Below are 16013 nucleotides of genomic sequence, written 5' to 3' on the forward strand. Positions count from 1 at the left end.
CTTGGGGGATATTATGTTAAGTGAAATAAGCCAGGAACAGAAAGAGAAATACTGCATGTTCTCATTCATATGTGGAAGCTAAGAAAGTTGATTGTATAGAACTAGAGGGTATAATTGTGGTTACTAGAGGATGGGTAGGGGAGGGAGCATAGGGAAAGGATGGTTAACAGATACGAAATCACAGCTGGATAGGAGGAATAAGATCTAGTGTTCTATAACCCTGTAGCACGGCTATAATTAATAACAATTTATCATATACTTTCAATTAGCTAGAAGAGAAGATATTATTTTCTTTTTTTTTTTTCCTTCTTCATTTATAAAGAAATGAAATTTATTTCATACAGTTTTAGAGGCTAGGAAATCCAAAATCCAGGGAACACATCTGTTAATGTGTTAATTCTTCCTGGTGAAGTGACTCTCTACAGCAACTCAGGGTATCACATGGTGAGAATGGGCTGAGCAAGAAACAGAAGAAAGGATTTTGAACATCCCCAATACAAAGAAATGATAAAAATTAGAGGTGATGGATATGTTCATTAACCTGATTGATCATTACACATTGTATACACGTATCAAAATATCAGACAGTACCCCATAAATATGTATAATTATTATGTGTCAAATAAAGAAAGAAATAAAGAAGAGTTAACCCTTCCCTTCTCCCTCCTTTCCTATTCATACTCTCCCAGGTGAGCTAACCAGCCAGCCCTCCCTCCTTTCCTGTTTCTGGTAATTTCAGACCACTCCCTTTCCTATCTTGCATCTTCCAGCTGCACTGGTTAGTACTTTCTTTGCATAGTTAAGAAATGATGAATTACTGTCTTGTTTGCCAATCCTGGTTTAACCTTCTTCCCAGAGTCTTTCTTCCTTATCAACAGAATGAATGAGTAAATATTAATTTTATCTTGTACTTATTGTGTAACCTTTAGGTAAAACAGTAAAGGATAACATTTCTGTCTCAACACCTCCCTTGGCTTTAGCCCCGTTTAGGCACACATTTCAGGCTTCCACATTTTCTCTACTCCCCTGTAACACAACTTGCTTTCCAGAAAAGACAATAAATCATTCATTCTACAGTAAAAGTTTGCAAAGTTTATCCCTTCTAACTAAAACTATAGGAAGCCATTGTTTTGTACTGAGTTCCCACACTAGGCCCCAACAGACCAGACTAAAAACCAAAATGGAGTCACCCCTGCTAAGTTCCAGGTAACTTAGATTGTGGTCTGACCTGAGAAATGAAGTGAAAGAGACAACAGCCAATTTCCCAAACAGGCTAGTTTAAATCTTCAATAGATATGGTAATGAAGTTCCCTCTGCTTTAATCCTTACACAAAAGAGATAGCCTGATGTTAACCAGTCAGTTATTTTCTATTGTTCTGTCTTCCTGTCCCCACTGTACAAGAAAAGTAATTTTGAAATGGCCAGTCTGCTTTTTTTTTTTTGTTTCTACTTTCTTCAACCTTTTTATGTTGATACAATCAACTTCCTTTGCTCAGCTCCTTGGAAAACATATTCTGTTTTACTGAATAACATGTTGCCCAATTCTAGAATTGTAATAAAGCCCATTGAGATCTTTAACCAAATTTGTTGAAATTTTGTCCTTTGACAAAGATATTTGACAAAGATATCCTTTCCAAAGATATCTGCTTTAACAGAGTACTGAAATCTCAATTTCCAATGCTGGCAATGCAACATTACTAAAAGTCTTGGAGAAGGATAACTTTCTGATAGCCTTTAAATTATACCCCTAAAGACATTGTTCAAATTGGAAATAACCGCCCACTCATGGATCATAAAATCACTTTAATGGATTAACACCAGTTTATTTATTTAATAAAATAGAATAGAAGGAAGCAAAAATATCAAGGTACATCACTTAAAGAGTAAATATTGTTTCTTAGAATTTTTATTTCTGTTTTCTGTTTATGTATAATATACATGTAAATGTATTTATACATGAAATATATAAATGCATGTCTTATAATGATCATCATCAAAAATTTGATTTTGAGGGAGATTAGCTCAGTTGGTTAGAGTGTAGCCTTGTAACACCAAGGTCACAGTTTCAGATCCCTGTACCAACCAGCTGCCTTTGCTAAATGTTTTTGATTCCTCTTGTGTGGCTTCACCCACTTCCATCCTACTTTTCATAGATCAGAATTATCATTTCCATTCTGAAGTTCTGCAATAATCACAAAGTCTACATAACTGCAGTCTCTTTCATTCTTCTGGGTGTTTACGGTTTCTAAAGCACATTGTTTTCTTGTTGAAACTCATTCCTTAACTCTCAGACTTTGGCAAGACAAAATCTGAATTCCTTAATCTGGCCCTTCACCATCCAGCTCACTTTTACCTTGTCAACCTCATCTTCCTCAGTTACCTAATTTGCCTTCTGGCACTCTTCTCCTTTCCGCATGGTCCCTTCTCACACCCTCTTCCTTCCACCCTTCAGACTAAAATGACCTCCTGTCTCCATCCTCATGGCATCCTATCAGTCCTCTGAATCACACCATCTTCCAAGGCCTGGCTCACTTTCCAGGTCCTCCATCTCCCAGTGAATACATTCACTGACCACCCCACACTTCTTGGAAAGTCTTAAGTGCTATATTTTTAACCTTTCATTGGTCCCTATTATTGGTATTTTTTTATTTGAAAAATAATTGATTATACATTTTTATAGGGTACAGAGTTGAATATCAATACCCATGTCAATGTGTGATGATCATATCAGAATAGTTAGCATGTTCATCATTATGACAAATGAATCTAATCATTCGTCATGCCCATTAAATAATTTCCTATTCTCCAGTTCCTCTCCCCTTTTCCTACCTCTAGTAACCACAGTAAGGAAGTGTTTCTTAAGTGTTTCTCATAATCTGCAGCAGTTACAACAAAGGCCCTTAATAAAGATGTTTTAATTGATGTATTTCTCCTATAATACACATGATGCTAACTAAGGTCACTAGGACCTGATAGTAAAAAAATAGGTCATTAATTTAAAAAAAAAAAAACTTACTATTCTGTTTACTTATTGTTTTCCATCAAATTTTGTTTTCTAAATTTAAAAAAGAAAATTAATAGTGATTATTCTTAAATCACTTATGAGCAATTAATTTTAATTTTCTAACCAACCGTACTACTACTACTACTAATAATAATAATCTTGTCTTACTACCTTTGCTTTACCACTCTCTACAGGAGGTTTTAATGAAAAAAAAAATTAGGTCATTGAAACAATAAATGCTCTGAAGTGTTCAAGGTGGAATAGGTGGCCTTGCATAATAGAGTTCCTTCTCACTAGAGTGATTGAATCACAAGTTACATAGATACTTGGAAAAGGTATCTGTAGGGGGAATTCACACATCAGATAATGGCTGAACTTTGTGGATTTACCATTCCAACCTTAAAATCCAATGATTCTATCATATAGTATGTGCTCTTTTGTCTAGCTTCTTTCACTCAGCAAAATTATTTTGAGATTTACTGCATGTAGTGTATATCAATAATTCATTCCTTTTTATTGCCAAATAATATTCTATGTGTTACTACACCAAGAAAGAGTTTGTCATCTGACACTCCCAAAATGACTAGAGTCCCTCATATCAAAGTTTGCAGTGACAAAGATCAGCATTTATTTTGAATGGCCAGTGAAAGGAGTCCATGGCAGCTACAGGAGCTTTAAGACCTCACACGCCCAGATAGCTTAAAATCACAAACATTTATAGAGCAAAATCATGAGTGGGGATCCAGGGAGTCATGTGGAAAGTTGACTGGTTAAGGGTGAAGTCAGCACAACTATTCCTGGCATCTTGACTGACATTTCCCACGGTGCCTTGGGGTCCGGGGTAAACCTACTTCAAAGCAGTCTTGTAATTGCAGGTCGTCTACAGAAATAACTTGAGATTGGCATTAGTGATGTTATCTTAAGCCATAAGGCATTCATTTAAAGAACAAACATTCTTACTTTTTTTGTTTTGTTTGGCAGCTGGCCAGTGCAGGAATCTGAACCCTTGACCCTACTGTTACCAACACCATGAATCAACCAACTAAGCTAACCAGCCAGCCCCATTCAGACCTTTAAATCAAGTCTTAGTCTAAGGAAGTATATGTTTAATCAACTGTACTCTTATTATTAATTGAATTTTATTGCTACCTCTAAGAATTAAGCTCATCCTGCTTGGTCAAGCAGATTTTCTTTTGCTATTTTCCCCTTCCCCCCAGACAAGGCCTGTTCTGGCTGGAGTTAGGGGAATAGCCAGGGAAAACTGGGGTCTGCTTAACAGTTTTACATGTACAGATATACCATGGCTTGTTTATCCATTTACTCATTGGACACTTGAGTTATTTCTAGTTTTTGGCTATTATAGATAAAGCTGTTAGGAACATTCATCTGAAAAAGGAGAAGGAGGAGGAGGAAGAGGAGAAGATGAAGAAGAGGAAGAGGAAGTAGAGGAAGAGGAAGAAGAGGAAGAGGAAGAAGAGGAAGAAATCTTATGATTCTATATTCCACTAACCAAGAAGATCCTGAACAATTGAAGATTACCTTTTCCCTTCCTTCCGCCTCACCTCTAAAATATGTCCTGCAATTTATTCACATCATTATGGGTCATTACAGAAACTGTAATAAAACTTTAGTTAATGATAATTTAAAAGAGAACAAGCTCTTTTTTTTTCTTTTTGTATGTGGCTGGCTAGTCAGGGATCCAAACCCTTGACTTTGGTGTTATAACATTGCACTCTAACCAACTGAGCTAACAGGCTAGCAGAACTAGCTCTGTAGACTAATAGTCTGTGGATTATCTTTTGGAATTTTAAAAGGTAGTTATGTATATTATAGTATTTATTACCCTGGTCTGTGTTTCTTTATATTTTGCACAAAATGAATTATTCTTTACATTCTTAAAAGTGTTAAGATTATGTATTATGTGAACTTCACAGGAAGGATTGGGTTGAAAACACAGTGGAGATACAGCCTATATTTTATATATTTTTGATTAAAACAGAAGGGTCACCACTAAGCTTAGTAAAAAGACAAAGATGTCCGCTCTCACCACTTTTATTCAACATTGTACTGGAGGTTGTAGCTAAGACAATTAAACAAGAACGAGAAATAAGTACCTGCCAGCCACCAAAAAACAAACAAACAAACAAAAAAACCCAACACCAAAAACAAAATGAACAAACAAACAGCAAAAGCTATCCAGATTGAAAGGAAGAAGTAAAACCAGCTATATTCTCAGATGACATAATCTGGTAGATAGAAAATCCTAAGGAATATGCACACACAGACACACACACAATTATTAGAGCTAATAAGTGAGTTTAGCAAGGTTATAGGACACAAGATCAATATACAAGACTCAGACTCAGTTTTGTTCCTATACATTTGCGATGAATAATTTGGATATAAAATTAGGAAAACAATACCATTTAAAATAGCATCAAAATGAGTAAAATACTTAGGAATCTATTAAACAGAAGAGATGCAAGATGTTTGCACAAAAAAACTACAAAACACCATTGTAAGAAATTAAAGAAAACCTAAATAAATGGAGAGACATCCCATGTTCATCAGTCAGAAGATTTAATATTGTTAAGATGGCAATATTCAACAAATTGATCTAGAGATTCAGTGAAATCCCTATCAAAATCCCAGTAGGCCTTTTTTGAAGAAATTGACAATCTGCTCCCATAATTCACATGGAAATTCAAGTTACACAGGCTAGTCAAAACAATAATGATAATGAAGAACAGTTACTTCCCGATTTCAAATCTTGAAATAAGGATTGACATATAGATCAATAAAATAGACTGAAGAGTCCAAGAGTAAGCCCACACATTTTTGACTTTGGTAACTGATTTTCCATCAGGGTGAAAAGACAATTCAATGGGGAAAGAATAGTCTTTTCAATAAATGGTGCTGTGACAACTGAATAGCCACATGCAAAAGAGTGAAGTTGACCCCTAACTCACACCATATACAAAGATTAACTCAAAATAGCTCAAAGGCCTAAATGTACAGCTAAGATTGCAAAACTCTTAGAACAAAACATAGGGGTAAATCTTTGTGACCTGGATTAGACAATGGTTTTTTTTAGATTTAACACCTAAAGCACAAGTTAAGAAAGAAAAAGTAGATAAATTTGATTTCAAATTTAAAAACATTTCTTCCTTAAAGGACACTGTCCAGAAAGTAAAATGATCACCCACAGAATGGGAAAAAGTATTTGCAAATCATGTATCTGATAAGGACTAGTACTCAAAATATATACAGAACTCCTACAATTCAACAATAAAAAGACCAAAAACTCAATTGAAAAATGAGCAAAGGATTTGAATAGATATCTATCCAAAGAAGATATATGAATGATCAACAAGCACATTGAAAGTCACTCCAGATTGTTAGTCATTAGGAAAAAGACATCAAAACCACAATGAAATACTGCTTCACACCTAGTAGGGTGGCTACAATGAAAGGATGAACAGCAAGGACTGTTGGCATGGAAGTGGAGAAATTGGAGCCCTCATACATTGCTGCTGGGAGTGTACAACAGGGTAGCCACTCAGAAACAATTTGTCGGTTCCTCAAAAAGTTAAACATAGTTACCATATGATCCAGCAATTCCACTTCTGGGTGTATATCCCCCCAAACTGAAAACATATGTTTATAGAAAAACTTGATGTTCATAGCAGCACTGTTTATAATAGCCCAAAGTGGGAACAACCCAAACGTCCATCAATGGACAATAATGGATAATAATAATGGATAAGCAATATATGGTATATTGATGTACTAGAATATTAAAAAGTGATATAAAGGAATGAATTACTGATACTTGCCAAAACGTGGATGGACCTTGACATATTATACCAAGTGAAATAAGCCAGACACAAAAGACCATATATTGTAGGATTCTATTTAAAGGAAATGTCCAAAATAAGTAAATCTAAAGAGACAGAAAGTAGGTTAGTTTTTGCCAACAGCTTGGGGGTGTGGTAAAGTGGAGAGTGATTGGGGTCAGGGTTTCTTTTTGAGGTGATGGAAATGTTCTAGAATTAGATAGTGGTGAGGAGGGCACAGCCTTGTAAATATACCAAAAACTACTAAGTTGTACACTTTAAAGGGGGTGAATTTTATGGCATATGAATAATATCTTAATTAAAAAATAATAAAAGAGAAAGATCAAACCACTATGATATTAAACAAGAAAATACTTAAGTCAGAGATTAATTGTGCTGACAGGAAACCTAGTTGTCAGTCAGGTAGTTCTGATTTTGATCAGATCTTCTCATTACCTGTAGTTATTTGTGTACGCATCTGACTTATGCTTTTAACTGGTGCTTCTCAAACTATCAGTGGTGTAGAACCAATTTTTTTTCAATTTCCTGCCAGTCTCAGACCACTGCATTTTAAAAATACAATAAAAATAAATTACTAATTTATTAAATGAACACACACTTTGTTAAATTGCTATAATCTCTCCTAAAAGTTTAAAATCAATTGCTGTGCTTATTTCATCATGCACTGGGTAAGAAACAGTTCAGGGACTGGCACTGGTCCGCTGTCTGCACTTTGGGTAGCGCTGTTTTAGACTATACGTTCTTTAAAGATTCCTTAAAGTTTAATATTCATCTTTGTATCTCTTCAGGTAGCAAAGCGTGGGCACAGGTAGCACAAACTGATTACTGGTTAAATCGAATCAATAAACCTACCTACCAATGGCAGCTTCAGCAACAAATAATTCAATGGATTCAGAACTCAGACATTAAAAACTGACTCAGACCAACTCAACTCCTAATCAGCAGTCTGTAGGGACCATGGGCTTATAACAGCAACATTAATTATTTTTCTACATTAAATGGCAACTACGCTCTTTTCATCTCAAATGTTTATACCTTAACTCCATTAAGTAGGTGACATCACTTAGAAAATAAATAACACATAATTTAAACAAAGCCAAAAATAGAGACAAGAATCACTTAGCTCTAAAATGGAAAAAAAAAAATCAGTGTTGAACTTTTGCTCCCTAATGTTGCTAAGAATAGCCCTAATTTCTTTGTTTGTTTGTTTGTTTGTTTGTTTTTTAAGATGGTAGGTGAGAAAGAGTTTGAAAAACATTTTTTATAGTCCCCTAACCTGAAATGCTACCGATTAGTCAGGTAGCTACTAGACATCTTTATAACCAAGAGAAGGGGATGAGTTTGAGAAATGAAGTCTTAAACTGAGCTAGGGCACCATCACAGATTTCCTAATACCCCCTTATTATTATTGCACAGGACATGCAGAACAATTATTTTAAATCTCTCCAAACTCCATCAGCTGGTCTAAGGGGAGGACTTTAGCTGAGAAGGCCCTGGGAACAGGATTTTTTAGGCTTGGTATATTCCCCATTCTATCCGAGGCTTTTCCACCAATGGAGAGTAAACAACGACTCCTTATGCTTGTCCCCCTTTAAGAAGTGAAGCAGTGATATGCTAGGGACAAGGTGGCTCATGGAATGGGAGCCATGACAATTGTGCGCAGATTAGAGCTGTGATTCCATGTCCCAAAATGCCTGGCCACCAAAGGACAGCCTTCCTGTGGCAGTGTATTATTGAGGAAAGTTTATTCTATTTCCTGAACAAAAAAAAGTGAGATAATGTGAGTCTGGTCAACTTTAGATCCTAACATATTAACTCTTAAATAGGTAACTCTCTGATTTCTAACTTTACTTCATTCTACAATATTTTACTGCTGGGGAATTTATAAAGCAAGTAAAATGGCTACTAAAAGTTTATTATATAAAGTTTTGTATATAAATACAGAAACTTCCATAAAAATAATGATTTAATACAGTGTATTATGTTATAATACAGACAAAGAGCAGTAATTTGTCTTGTTTTACAGAAAAGTTACTGTGTGGAAAATAAGTGATAGTTACATTAGCCAAAGAACAAATATTTATCTACTTTTTTATTGTACCAGTTTGCTTCTCATAACACACACACTGTATAACTTGACAAAACAGCTTCCATTTTGAATGCTGGTATAATCGTTAGTGTTCCAGGTAACAGAACTTTTTAAAATCTTTTTCAAATTCTCTCCCTCTCTTTTTTCAAAATTATGTAACTAATTGTTCATCTACAGATGATGATATGGAGCCAATTTGTCATCTTAAAAACAGATTTTTTAAAAATGGCTATAATCAAACATTTATCTTGCCTTTCCTATATAAACCGTATTACAAGGTAATTAAATAGAAGGTGAAAGCAGAATCTCTTTTAAAAAATTATCTCATCTAATAATTGAACACCAAATGATAGAATTAGACCACCTTTTTGCAATCCTCAATGAATTAATTAATTGAGGCAACGAGCATCAATGTCTCTTAACATCAGAAAAAGGCAAACACCAGACATTATGTGTCAGTGGAAGCAAACCTGGGTCTGATCGAGCTGCTGGATTCAGCTGCCAATTTTCTGAAAGTATAGAGGACAAAAGAACATGTCAAACTTCACCATGAGGATCCAATAAAAACAAAATCCTGGCTGTGGGGCACTTTATGTTAAATGGCCCAGTTCTTCATAGATTATTTATCAACTTTTTTATTGTGCTAGTTTGTTTCTCCTAACACACACTGTATAACTTGACAAAACAGCTTTCCTTTTGAATGCTGGTATAATTGTTAGTGTAAATTGAAATGCACCAAAAAGTCTGATTAATGGATGGTTAGAGGAAGAACAAATGAATAGATATGGGATAAAACAAGTATGTCTGGCCAGTATGGGGATCCAAACCCTAGAACTTGGTCTGACAAGACCGTGCTCTAACCAGCTGAGCTAACCAGCCAGTCTCAAGTTTGGCAAAATGTTAATAGCAGAATCTGTTGGTAGACATACAAGGGTTCACTGCAAAATTCTTTCAGTTTTGTCATATGTTTTAAATTATTATAATAAAAATGTTGGGCAGGAGAACCAAATAAGGTCATCCCTTCGTAATTTAACAATCTATGGACACTTTCCACCTAATTCAGAATAAAACACCAACTCCTATTGCATGGCCTGCAAGGCCCTATGTAATTTGGGCTCTACCTATCTTTCTGTTCTCATCCCATATCACTCTGCCACTCTGTCATTCTGTTCCAATGACCTTGGCTATCTTTCTATTCTTCAAGTATAACCAAGCTTCTTGTCCTCAAAATGTCTACATATGTGTTGCTTCTACATGGAATGCTCTTCTCCCAGATCTTCTTATTTCTACTCTTTCTTAGTTCCCTCTTGTCTCACCTATAAGCTCCCCAGAAAGACCTTTTTTAAAATCAGCTAATCAGTATTAACATACCAAATGGCCTTGCATTCATGCTATCCCATCTTGTTCAATTAATTTTCCACATACCATTTATCCTCACTGAAATTATTTATTCATTTGTGAACTTTCTAAGCTTTAAAGTCTTTACATGTTTCCAGACAGGTAGCAGATACCCCCAAGGAAATATTAGCTCACTGTCTACATAACTAGTTACATAAAGAATATAACCAGTATAAAAGAAAAAGATCAAACTGAAAAGAATTTACCACATGAATAAGAATTTAAAGTGAGCAAAATAATTACCTCAGGTGGATATTAGTAATATGATCAGGAAAAAGAAATCTTAAAAGTTGATTGAACTAAAACACAATAAATTGGATAAATAGAATGAATAAATAAAGAAACTGGAAGATAAACTGAAGGAACTCTCCCAGAAAGTATTAGAAGAGGGTAAAGGAATTGAAAATATAAAAGAAAAACTAAGAGATATGCAGAACAGAAGTAGAAATGCCAAATCTCAAAAATAAGATTCCCAGAGAGAGAAAATAGCAATTGAAGATGAGGAATTGTTTCCCTATGGAGAAAATTTTAAGACTCTATGAGAAGACATTTAAAAAGATCTGGGGGCTGGCCGGTTAGCTCAGTTGGTTTGAGTGCAGCCTTATAACACCAAGGTCATATGTTTGGATCTCCATACCAGACAATGGCCAAAACAAAAGATAATAAAAAGATCTGAATAAATAAAGTGATATCTCATGCTCTCGGATGAGAAAACTTAATTGAATAAAGCTGTCAATTCTTATCAAATTAATCTATAGTTTCACAATGATGCCAGTAAAAAATTCCAGCTAGATTTTTACTAGGAACTCAGTGAAGTAATTCTTAAATTGATATGGAAGAATAAACGTTCACAAATAGCTAAAGCAACTTTTGTTTTGTTTTGTTTGCTGGCCAGTACAGCTAAAGCAACTTTGAAAAAAAAAGAACAAAGAGAAGGAACTTTCTTGCCAGATATTAAAATATATTATGGTGCAAGAAAACACACTATAGTGCAAGAATAGAAAGTGGAACAATATGTTGGAATAGACGACTCAGAAATATATCATTGCACACATGGGAATTTAATATATGAGGAAAAAGACACAAATCAATGAGAACTGTTGCAGTCAACAGTCCTTTAAATCCATTAGACTGCCAAAAATTAGCAAGCAGGGTAATGCCGAGTTTTGAAAGGGATGTGGTGATATAGGAACCCCCCCATGCCCTGCTGGCAGGAATGCAAACTCGTACAGTCTTTCTGGAGAGAAATCTGACAATCACACAGTCCATACGGATATATTCAAGGATGCTCATCACAGTATTATTTGTCATTAAAGGAAGCTGAAAACAATCTCACTACTTTGCACCGGAGGAAAAGATAAGCACAATGTGGTGGATGCCCAGTCAGGAATACTATACAATATTTAGGAAGACCATGCCAGTTTATACACATAGTTACATGGATAGAGCTTACATAAAGCAGCTGAGTTTTAAAAAAAAAACAAAGGAAGAATGAGATGAAGTCTACACAATAGCATTTCTATAATTAAAAAAAAGAAAAAAGGTTAAAGTCCATACAGAACATTTGTAGAGTCTTGGTTAAGAATGTAAATGGAGGCCCACATATATCTACAGATTTAAAAGTTATAAATCAGGCTGAATATTATTAAATACAACATTTTATCTTTTGATTTAACAGAAATAACTTCCTAATGATAAAACTGTAAAACATATGTAAATATATGTTAGATATATCTTACTAAAAGTTGGCAAAATATTAGAAATGAGACTGGACTTAATCAATATTGCACGTGTCTGGGTGTTCTGTTGATGGGCCAACAATGTTTGGCTGAGTAATTATTTAATATTACAGACTATTCCTGGACTGCATGCGAAACTGTTGGGAAAATCATGCTAACTCACAAATCCTTCTTGAGCCACAAGTTGAACACAAAGAGAAATCAATTAAATATTCACCACTGGAAACAGTACTTCATTAAAGCCAGAATCTGTGACATTCATACTATCTAAGAGCAAAGTTTTGACAAAGTAACTTGCCTGTTCTCTTACCTAATTGCACTGCTCAAATCCTCCCTGCACTGCAGACCTTGTCTGCTCAGATGCAGGCAACAGTATAACACATCAGTTCAACAACACTTCAGCTCATCAACACTTCAGTTCATTTGGACACAGAAGATATAGGCGAGAGATGCTGAGAAGTACTTTCTTAGAAACAAAACAGTGTTAGGAGAGTGAATGTTGAGAGTTACAGGCTGTGCTTTGCACCAAATGCTGAGTGGCAGAGGCCCCAGGTATTCTTTAATAAATTTGCTTTTGCGATATTCATAACCCTCTAAAGTGGGGCCTAAGTCAAAAGCCAGAAAAGCAAAGGAAGGCATCAATACGGTACACAATTAATATATTAACAGAATTCCCATGGAGGGAGCAGAACAGAATTAGGGGATGGAGTTAAACAGATGAGAGGGGAAAGGTTGGTAGACTGGTACAAAGTCACAAAGTTACAGTTAGACAGGAGAATAAGTTCTGGTGTTCCAGGGGGTGACAATAGCTAATAACATTGTATATTTCAAGATAGCCAGAAAGGATCATGAATGTTATAACCACAAAGAAATGATAAATGTTCAGGGAGTCTGACTGGATCATTATACAATATATGCACGTATTGAAACAACAAACTGCACTCCATAAGCATGTACAATGAAAAACATAAATTTAAAAAAACAGATTAGATGAGAGATGATTGACAGATAGACACATACATACATAGATGATAGATAAAAACAAGAGAGAGAGATCTAATACAATAATGATGATGGTACATCATGAACCAAAAAGTATTACTAACTTAACCTTCTCTACCTGTGATCAAATAAAAGAGGAAGAAAGAAAGGTAAGAATTAACCAAGTATTGTTTGGAGTTTAGATGTTTCTTGGTAGCATTTTTCTGACAAAATTCTAAGAGATTACAATATGATATCCTTCATGTATGATTTGTGCATCATGATGTAAATCTTGTCATTTTTGCAGAAATATGAGTATTTCATCAGTTTTCCTGAATACATATCTTAATCCTTTGGTATTCAAATCAGTCTCTTTTTCCCTTGTTTGTTTTTTTTTTTTTTTTTTTTTTTTTTTTTTTTTTGATGGCTGGCCAGTACAGGGACTTTGATGTTATGAGCACCATATGACTTGACTTTGGTCTTATGAGCACCATATTCTAACCAACTGAGCAAACTGGCCAGCCCCTGAGTCAATCTCTTTTGAAGTGCTGATTATTCCATCATCTGGGTAGATTTTTGTCATCTTCCATTGTTAACTGGTTTAATTGTGCCTGATGTACTTTTTACAATAAAGAGTTGAGAAGTTCATTAGCATTGTGTTCAACAACTATATGCAGTCCTTTCTTTTTTTGCAAGATTTGCTGTTTCACTTTGTAATTGATTTACATTTCATTGTGGCATCTAAAAACCAGTAAAGGGATGATGGAGAAGGCACATGACAGGCAGCAAAACTCCTAATGGTGTTAAAGGGAAGGGAAGGGCAAATGGAGATGAATTTTGTAAGAAGAAATTAATTAGCAAACATTTGCACATTGTAAGGACTTTTGCTTCCCTATTGCAAATTTGTAACTGTCATTGGGGACTTCCTTAATGAAAACTTGGATAGCAAGTGAGAACATGGTTATCTCGAGATCCTTTAGTGAGTGTTATTAAAATTAATTGACCCAGTTGGCAGAATGTTGAATTGTGACTCTCCTTGAGCTACAGTGTTGATCTCCTTTAATACATGTATCTTTTATTATCAAATAATTCCAACTCATTTCCAATATTGCTCGATCTGACAGTGAGAAGAGTTATGGTATTTTAAGTAAAGTTGCCATAGAAAACACTAAAGTAAGAATTTCAAAGAACAGCACACCCTAGAAAAGCAGTCAAGATGTGTGAACAGGGCTGGCTGTGAAGGGGTTATATTGACTGCATGTTCAAAGGGAAAACTGTCACTTAACCTGCTCAGAAACATTGGAGCCAGGCTGCTGGAAGCATATTCAAAAGAAAATAGGAGGAATGTATACCAGAACTACAAAAAATTAAGCAACCAAGCAAACAAACAAAAGATATACTAATTAGCACAGTTCTAGATATTTTTAAAATCTTTGAATCCATACAACTTATAAAAAAAATTATCAACATAACTTTTTGCCTTTCTTTGGACTTATTCAAGTCCTACTTTCCCATTTCATTTCACTCAAGTATTTAGAAATCTACTGCTACTAAAGTCTCCATTATTTAACAGCTGACTCTTCAAATAGTTGAATTTCCTGAGCTCCTTCTCTTCTTTGCATATTGGGCAATTCTTTCCTGCGGTTCAGGAGGATACAAAGAGTCAGAAATATTAAGCATTCAGTTTTAGGAAGTCTAGTAAAACTTTTGTAAGAGAAAAATAGTACATGATTGTAATAGTCAGCATTCTCCAGAGAAACAGAACCAATAGGACGTGTCTACAGAGAGTGAGAGAAAGAGACAGAGATTTGTTTTAAGTAATTGGATCACAAAATCATGAAGGTTGTCAAGTCCAAAATCCGCAAGGTAGACCAGCAGGCTGGAGACCCCGGGACGAGTTGCAGTTGAGTCTGAAGACTGTCTGTTGGCCAAATTCCCTGTTCTTCAGGGGTGGGGATGGGGAGTTGGGAGAAGCAATCTTTTTTCTTTCAAGGCCTTTAATTGTTTGGATGAGGCCCATCCACATGATGGAGTGTAATTTACTATATTCAAAGTCTGCTAATTTAAATGTTAATCTCATCTAAGATACACCTTCACAGAAACATCTAGAATAAAGTTTGACCAAATATTTGGGTCAAGTAGCCTAGCCAAGTTACATAAAATTAACCATCACAGGTTATCAAATAAAACTTAGTGAAATTTAGTACTGTTTGGAGGAGCAAAGGAACTTACCTCTAGAGTTAAACTTCAGTAGGAATCCAATAACAAGCCTCTAACAATTTCTTAACCACTAAAAATGATAATGAATTTTTTTTGCTCCCTGGGATTACTGTGAGCATTAAATGAGCATTAATGTTTAACACATCATAGCTGTTCAATAAATATTACCTGATCATCATTTTAATTAAAATACATTGAGCTTTCCTAAACCTCTATATTTTATAATTGAGATATTAAGCAGATAAATGTAAGCTAAATGTACTTTTTATATTTTCCCCTCAAGTAATATTCGCAAATTAGCATGCATTCTTTAAAATATTTTACTAGAAGAAATATCAAAGTATATCAAGCTACCACATAAATTGGCTGTCTCATTTCTTTTAGGTCCCAGTCTTTCTTACTGTAAAAGTAATAAACATTTATTATTAAAAATTTTTAAAATACAGGCAAGCATAAAGAATAATAAACACCAAATCTTCTCTCTCTAATCTCTCTCTCTCCACACACACACACACACACACACACACACACACACACACACACACACACTCACACACACACCAGTATGTTAAATTGGAAGCTACAACTGAAGACCCAAGGTATAAAAGATATCAGATATAAAACTAAGTTATAAAACAAACACCAAAATGCAAATTTCAAAGGAACTATTCAAGAATTATCTATGCAATACTTAGCCCTCTTCCCAGATCAGAGGAAAATTTCTT

This window comes from Galeopterus variegatus, unplaced genomic scaffold (genome assembly GCF_000696425.1).
Source record: "Galeopterus variegatus unplaced genomic scaffold, G_variegatus-3.0.2 Scaffold88, whole genome shotgun sequence".
Classification (NCBI taxonomy): Eukaryota; Metazoa; Chordata; class Mammalia; order Dermoptera; family Cynocephalidae; genus Galeopterus; species Galeopterus variegatus.